This window comes from Ascaphus truei, chromosome 13 (genome assembly GCF_040206685.1).
Source record: "Ascaphus truei isolate aAscTru1 chromosome 13, aAscTru1.hap1, whole genome shotgun sequence".
Lineage (NCBI taxonomy): Eukaryota > Metazoa > Chordata > Amphibia > Anura > Ascaphidae > Ascaphus > Ascaphus truei.
The window spans coordinates 33811500-33820687 of record NC_134495.1 but is presented as its reverse complement, the minus strand read 5'-3'; positions in this window follow the sequence as shown (position 1 = coordinate 33820687).

Here is a 9188-nt window from a genome sequence, read left to right as displayed (position 1 = left end):
CCAGGTCCGATTTTTACTCACAACCTCATGTTATTAATATATAAGTTATCTAAAAGAAACTACAGGACTTCCTTTGTCAACATATTAATGGGTCCAAACATGGAAACCTCATATAGCAACATATTCATGGGTCCAAACATGGAAACCTCATATAGCAACATATTCACGGGTCCAAACATGGAAACCTCATATAGCAACATATTCATGGGTCCAAACATGGAAACCTCATATAGCAACATATTCATGGGTCCAAACATGGAAACCTCATATAGCAACATATTCATGGGTCCAAACATGGAAACCTCATATAGCAACATATTCATGGGTCCAAACATGGAAACCTCATATAGTAACATATTCATGGGTCCAAACATGGAAACCTCATATAGCAACATATTCATGGGTCCAACCATGGAAACCTCATATAGCAACATATTCATGGGTCCAAACATGGAAACCTCATATAGCAACATATTCATGGGTCCAAACATGGAAACCTCATATAGCAACATATTCATGGGTCCAAACATGGAAACCTCATATAGCAACATATTCATGGGTCCAAACATGGAAACCTCATATAGCAACATATTCATGGGTCCAAACATGGAAACCTCATATAGCAACATATTCATGGGTCCAACCATGGAAACCTCATATAGCAACATATTCATGGGTCCAAACATGGAAACCTCATATAGCAACATATTCATGGGTCCAAACATGGAAACCTCATATTTCAACATATTCATGGGTCCAAACATGGAAACCTCATATAGCAACATATTCATGGGTCCAAACATGGAAACCTCATATAGCAACATATTCATGGGTCCAACCATGGAAACCTCATATAGCAACATATTCATGGGTCCAAACATGGAAACCTCATATAGCAACATATTCACGGGTCCAAACATGGAAACCTCATATAGCAACATATTCACGGGTCCAAACATGGAAACCTCATATAGCAACATATTCATGGGTCCAACCATGGAAACCTCATATAGCAACATATTCATGGGTCCAAACATGGAAACCTCATATAGCAACATATTCATGGGTCCAACCATGGAAACCTCATATAGCAACATATTCATGGGTCCAAACATGGAAACCTCATATAGCAACATATTCATGGGTCCAAACATGGAAACCTCATATAGCAACATATTCATGGGTCCAACCATGGAAACCTCATATAGCAACATATTCATGGGTCCAAACATGGAATCCTCATATAGCAACATATTCATGGGTGCAACCATGGAAACCTCATATAGCAACATATTCATGGGTCCAAACATGGAAACCTCATATAGCAACATATTCACGGGTCCAAACATGGAAACCTCATATAGCAACATATTCACGGGTCCAAACATGGAAACCTCATATAGCAACATATTCATGGGTCCAACCATGGAAACCTCATATAGCAACATATTCATGGGTCCAAACATGGAAACCTCATATAGCAACATATTCATGGGTCCAAACATGGAAACCTCATATAGCAACATATTCATGGGTCCAAACATGGAAACCTCATATAGCAACATATTCATGGGTCCAACAATGGAAACCTCATATAGCAACATATTCATGGGTCCAAACATGGAAACCTCATATAGCAACATATTCATGGGTCCAAACATGGAAACCTCATATAGCAACATATTCATGGGTCCAAACATGGAAACCTCATATAGCAACATATTCATGGGTCCAAACATGGAAACCTCATATAGCAACATATTCATGGGTCCAAACATGGAAACCTCATATAGCAACATATTCATGGGTCCAACCATGGAAACCTCATATAGCAACATATTCATGGGTCCAAACATGGAAACCTCATATAGCAACATATTCATGGGTCCAAACATGGAAACCTCATATAGCAACATATTCATGGGTCCAAACATGGAAACCTCATATAGCAACATATTCATGGGTCCAAACATGGAAACCTCATATAGCAACATATTCATGGGTCCAACCATGGAAACCTCATATAGCAACATATTCATGGGTCCAAACATGGAAACCTCATATAGCAACATATTCATGGGTCCAAACATGGAAACCTCATATAGCAACATATTCACGGGTCCAAACATGGAAACCTCATATAGCAACATATTCATGGGTCCAACCATGGAAACCTCATATAGCAACATATTCACGGGTCCAAACATGGAAACCTCATATAGCAACATATTCATGGGTCCAACCATGGAAACCTCATATAGCAACATATTCATGGGTCCAAACATGGAAACCTCATATAGCAACATATTCATGGGTCCAACCATGGAAACCTCATATAGCAACATATTCATGGGTCCAAACATGGAATCCTCATATAGCAACATATTCATGGGTGCAACCATGGAAACCTCATATAGCAACATATTCATGAGTCCAAACATGGAAACCTCATATAGCAACATATTCACGGGTCCAAACATGGAAACCTCATATAGCAACATATTCACGGGTCCAAACATGGAAACCTCATATAGCAACATATTCATGGGTCCAACCATGGAAACCTCATATAGCAACATATTCATGGGTCCAAACATGGAAACCTCATATAGCAACATATTCATGGGTCCAAACATGGAAACCTCATATAGCAACATATTCATGGGTCCAAACATGGAAACCTCATATAGCAACATATTCATGGGTCCAAACATGGAATCCTCATATAGCAACATATTCATGGGTCCAACCATGGAAACCTCATATAGCAACATATTCATGGGTCCAAACATGGAAACCTCATATAGCAACATATTCACGGGTCCAACCATGGAAACCTCATATAGCAACATATTCACGGGTCCAAACATGGAAACCTCATATAGCAACATATTCATGGGTCCAAACATGGAAACCTCATATAGCAACATATTCATGGGTCCAAACATGGAAACCTCATATAGCAACATATTCACGGGTCCAAACATGGAAACCTCATATATCAACATATTCATGGGTCCAAACATGGAAACCTCATATAGCAACATATTCATGGGTCCAACCATGGAAACCTCATATAGCAACATATTCACGGGTCCAAACATGGAAACCTCATATAGCAACATATTCATGGGCAAAAAGTGTTTCCACGTGTGCCGAAACGCGAGTCCACCACGGAAAAAACACGGACAATACAGATGTAGCACGACTTACTATTTGTGTTTCCAACGGATTAACTCTGCGTGGGGTCCGGAAGCATGGAGCCCCCCGCAATGCGACCGCAACAGACACGGACCCCAGCGCCTGTATTGCTACGTCTGTACATTGCGTGTTCCAGCTACTACAAGAGGTCATGCACACGGAGACGCGGGAACATTGGGCACACGGAGACGCGGGAACATTGGGCACACGGAGACGCGGGAACATTAGGCACACGGAGACGCGGGAACATTCGGCACACGGAGACGCGGGAACATTCGGCACACGGAGACGCGGGAACATTCGGCACACGGAGACGCGGGAACATTGGGCACACGGAGATGCGGGAACATTGGGCACACGGAGACGCGGGAACATTCGGCACACGGAGACGCGGGAACATTCGGCACACGGAGACGCGGGAACATTCGGCACACGGAGACGCGGGAACATTGGGCACACGGAGACGCGGGAACATTCGGCACACGGAGACGCGGGAACATTGGGCCCACGGAGACGCGGGAACATTGGCCCCTGGGAAAGGCGGGAACATTGGGCACACGGAGACGCGGGAACATTCGGCACACGGAGACGCGGGAACATTCGGCACACGGAGACGCGGGAACATTGGGCACACGGAGACGCGGGAACATTCGGCACACGGAGACGCGGGAACATTCGGCACACGGAGACGCGGGAACATTGGGCACACGGAGACGCGGGAACATTCGGCCCACGGAGACGCGGGAACATTCGGCACACGGAGACGCGGGAACATTGGCCCTCGGAGACGCGGGAACATTCGGCACACGGAGACGCGGGAACATTGGGCACACGGAGACGCGGGAACATTGGGCACACGGAGACGCGGGAACATTGGGCACACGGAGACGCGAGAACATTGGGCACACGGAGACGCGGGAACATTGGGCACACGGAGACGCGGGAACATTGGGCACACGGAGACGCGGGAACATTCGGCCCACGGAGACGCGGGAACATTCGGCACACGGAGACGCGGGAACATTCGGCACACGGAGACGCGGGAACATTGGGCACACGGAGACGCGGGAACATTGGGCACATGGAGACGCGGGAACATTCGGCCCACGGAGACGCGGGAACATTCGGCCCACGGAGACGCGGGAACATTCGGCCCTCGGAGACGCGGGAACATTGGGCACACGGAGACGCGGGAACATTCGGCACACGGAGACGCGGGAACATTGGGCACACGGAGACGCGGGAACATTCGGCACACGGAGACGCGGGAACATTCGGCACACGGAGACGCGGGAACATTGGGCACACGGAGACGCGGGAACATTCGGCACACGGAGACGCGGGAACATTCGGCACACGGAGACGCGGGAACATTCGGCACACGGAGACGCGGGAACATTGGGCACACGGAGACGCGGGAACATTCGGCACACGGAGACGCGGGAACATTCGGCCCACGGAGACGCGGGAACATTCGGCACACGGAGACGCGGGAACATTCGGCACACGGAGACGCGGGAACATTCGGCACACGGAGACGCGGGAACATTCGGCCCTCGGAGACGCGGGAACATTGGGCACACGGAGACGCGGGAACATTCGGCCCACGGAGACGCGGGAACATTCGGCACACGGAGACGCGGGAACATTCGGCCCTCGGAGACGCGGGAACATTGGGCACACGGAGACGCGGGAACATTCGGCACACGGAGACGCGGGAACATTGGGCACACGGAGACGCGGGAACATTCGGCACACGGAGACGCGGGAACATTCGGCACACGGAGACGCGGGAACATTGGGCACACGGAGACGCGGGAACATTGGGCACACGGAGACGCGGGAACATTCGGCACACGGAGACGCGGGAACATTCGGCACACGGAGACGCGGGAACATTGGGCACACGGAGACGCGGGAACATTGGGCACACGGAGACGCGGGAACATTCGGCACACGGAGACGCGGGAACATTCGGCACACGGAGACGCGGGAACATTGGGCCCACGGAGACGCGGGAACATTGGGCACACGGAGACGCGGGAACATTCGGCACACGGAGACGCGGGAACATTCGGCACACGGAGACGCGGGAACATTCGGCCCTCGGAGACGCGGGAACATTGGGCACACGGAGACGCGGGAACATTGGGCACACGGAGACGCGGGAACATTGGGCACACGGAGACGCGGGAACATTCGGCACACGGAGACGCGGGAACATTCGGCACACGGAGACGCGGGAACATTGGGCACACGGAGACGCGGGAACATTCGGCCCACGGAGACGCGGGAACATTGGGCACACGGAGACGCGGGAACATTGGGCACACGGAGACGCGGGAACATTCGGCACACGGAGACGCGGGAACATTCGGCCCTCGGAGACGCGGGAACATTGGGCACACGGAGACGCGGGAACATTGGGCCCACGGAGACGCGGGAACATTGGGCACACGGAGACGCGGGAACATTCGGCACACGGAGACGCGGGAACATTCGGCACACGGAGACGCGGGAACATTCGGCACACGGAGACGCGGGAACATTGGGCACACGGAGACGCGGGAACATTGGGCACACGGAGACGCGGGAACATTGGGCACACGGAGACGCGGGAACATTCGGCACACGGAGACGCGGGAACATTCGGCCCACGGAGACGCGGGAACATTGGGCACACGGAGACGCGGGAACATTCGGCACACGGAGACGCGGGAACATTCGGCACACGGAGACGCGGGAACATTCGGCACACGGAGACGCGGGAACATTCGGCACACGGAGACGCGGGAACATTGGGCACACGGAGACGCGGGAACATTGGGCACACGGAGACGCGGGAACATTCGGCACACGGAGACGCGGGAACATTCGGCACACGGAGACGCGGGAACATTGGGCACACGGAGACGCGGGAACATTGGGCACACGGAGACGCGGGAACATTCGGCACACGGAGACGCGGGAACATTCGGCACACGGAGACGCGGGAACATTGGGCACACGGAGACGCGGGAACATTCGGCACACGGAGACGCGGGAACATTCGGCACACGGAGACGCGGGAACATTCGGCCCTCGGAGACGCGGGAACATTGGGCACACGGAGACGCGGGAACATTCGGCACACGGAGACGCGGGAACATTGGGCACACGGAGACGCGGGAACATTCGGCACACGGAGACGCGGGAACATTGGGCCCACGGAGACGCGGGAACATTGGGCCCACGGAGACGCGGGAACATTCGGCACACGGAGACGCGGGAACATTCGGCACACGGAGACGCGGGAACATTCGGCCCACGGAGACGCGGGAACATTGGGCACACGGAGACGCGGGAACATTCGGCACACGGAGACGCGGGAACATTCGGCACACGGAGACGCGGGAACATTCGGCACACGGAGACGCGGGAACATTGGGCACACGGAGACGCGGGAACATTGGGCACACGGAGACGCGGGAACATTGGGCACACGGAGACGCGGGAACATTCGGCACACGGAGACGCGGGAACATTCGGCACACGGAGACGCGGGAACATTGGGCACACGGAGACGCGGGAACATTCGGCACACGGAGACGCGGGAACATTGGGCACACGGAGACGCGGGAACATTGGGCACACGGAGACGCGGGAACATTCGGCACACGGAGACGCGGGAACATTCGGCCCACGGAGACGCGGGAACATTGGGCACACGGAGACGCGGGAACATTCGGCACACGGAGACGCGGGAACATTCGGCACACGGAGACGCGGGAACATTGGGCACACGGATCTGAACCGTTAAAAACATTTTAAAAAAATCCTCGCAGCCCGCGAGATTCCAGTACAGAAAGCAACCAATCAGCACGCCCGGTGTATACACGCCAGTAACCTGTAATATATTATTATATGTACACGCGCTATATGCAGGGGGGGTATACGTGTACAGGATATACAGGGGTATACATGATATACAGGGGTGCACATGTGTACAAGATATACAGGGGTGCACATATGTACAAGATATACAGGGGTGCACATATGTACAAGATATATATAGGGGCGCACATATGTACTATATATAGGGGTGCACATATGTACACGATATATATATAGGGGTGCACATATGTACTATATATATATATATATATATATATATATATATATATATATATGTGCACATATGTACAATATATATATATATATATATGGGTGCACATATGTACAAGATATATATAGATATATATATAGATATAGATATATATATATATATATATATATATATATATATAGGCAGTGGTTGACAAATCACCAAAAAATCTACTCGCCACCTAGTACCAAACGTTTGCTGCTTGGGCCAATATTTACTCGCCCGGGGGTTAAATCCACTCGCCCGGGGCGAGCAAATGTATAGGTTTGTCGAACACTGTATATAGGGGTGCACATATGTACAAGATATATATAGGGGCGCACATATGTACCAGATATATAGGGGTGCACATATGTACAAGATATATAGGGGTGCACATATGTACAAGATATATAGGGGTGCGCATATGTACAAGATATATAGGGGTGCACATATGTACAAGATATATAGGGGTGCACACATGTACAACATATATATGGGTGCATATATGTACAAGATATATAGGGGTGCATATATGTACAAGATATATAAGGGTGTATATACTGTACATTATAAACAGGGGGTCACCTTGCTTTTGAGTTTGATGAGGAAGCTGATACAGGACAGAGCCTTTACACGCAGATTATCACCAAGAGACGTGTTCGCCGCCACCTGTCGTGGGAGAGACACGTGACAAGACATGTGACACGACAGTACCATCACTAGTCCTCACCCCCCCCCCATATTTCCCGCACCCGATGTTGCCAACATCCCTATATGCACATGTGAGTGTCATATATGTATGTACTGTATGTCTTTATATAGCGCCATTAAAGTGCATAGAGCTTCACATTAGTAATACACATGAGAATCAAATAAATAACAAATAATAGAAATTACAGGTCATGGGAATAAGAGCTTCAGACATAAAAGTAACATGTCGGAAGAGGAGTCCCTGCTCTGAAGAGCTTTAAATCTAATTGGTAGGTAGGAAGAACGTACAGAGACAGAAGGAGGGAATTCTGGTAAGTGCGTCTGCAGGGGGCCAAGCTTTATGTATTGTGTATGGTATTAGTCACGGTGCTATTCATATGCTTCTTTAAGCAAGCGTGTCTTAAGGTGTGTATTAAAGGTGGATAGAGAGGGTGCTAGTCGGGTATTGAGGGGAAGAGCAATCCAGAGGTGCGGGGCAGTCAGTGAGAAAGGTTTAAGGCGGGAGAGAGCTTTAGATACAAAGGGGGTAGAAAGAAGACATCCTTGAGCAGAACGCAAGAGTCGGGATGGTGCATAGCGAGAAATTAGGGCTGAGATGTAAGGAGGGGCAGAAGAGTGTAAAGCTTTAAAAGTGAGGAGGAGAATTGAGTGCGAGATGCGAGATTTGATAGGAAGCCAGGAGAGTGATTTCAGCAGGGGATGCGCGGAGACAGATTTAGGAAAGAGTAGCGTGATTCTGGCAGCATCGTTTAGTATAGATTGTAGGGGAGACAGGTGAGAGGCAGGAAGGCCGGACAGCAGGAGGTTACAGTAATAAAGACGGGAGAGAATGAGGGCCTGAGTCAGAGTTTTAGCAGTCGAGCAACAGAGGAAAGGGCGTATCTTTGTTATATTGCGGAGGAAAAAGCGTCAGGTTTTAGATACGTTTTGAATGTGAGAGAGGAGTCGAGTGTGACCCCTAGGCAGCGTGCTTGGGCTACTGGGTGAATGATCATACTTCCAACAGTAATGTGGAAGGAAGTCATAGGGCCAGGTTTTGGGAGATGTATGAAGAGCTCTGTTTTTGCCATGTTAAGTTTAAGTCTGCGGAGGGCCATCCAGGATGATATCGCAGAGAGACATTCAGAAACTTTGGTTTGTACAGCAGGTA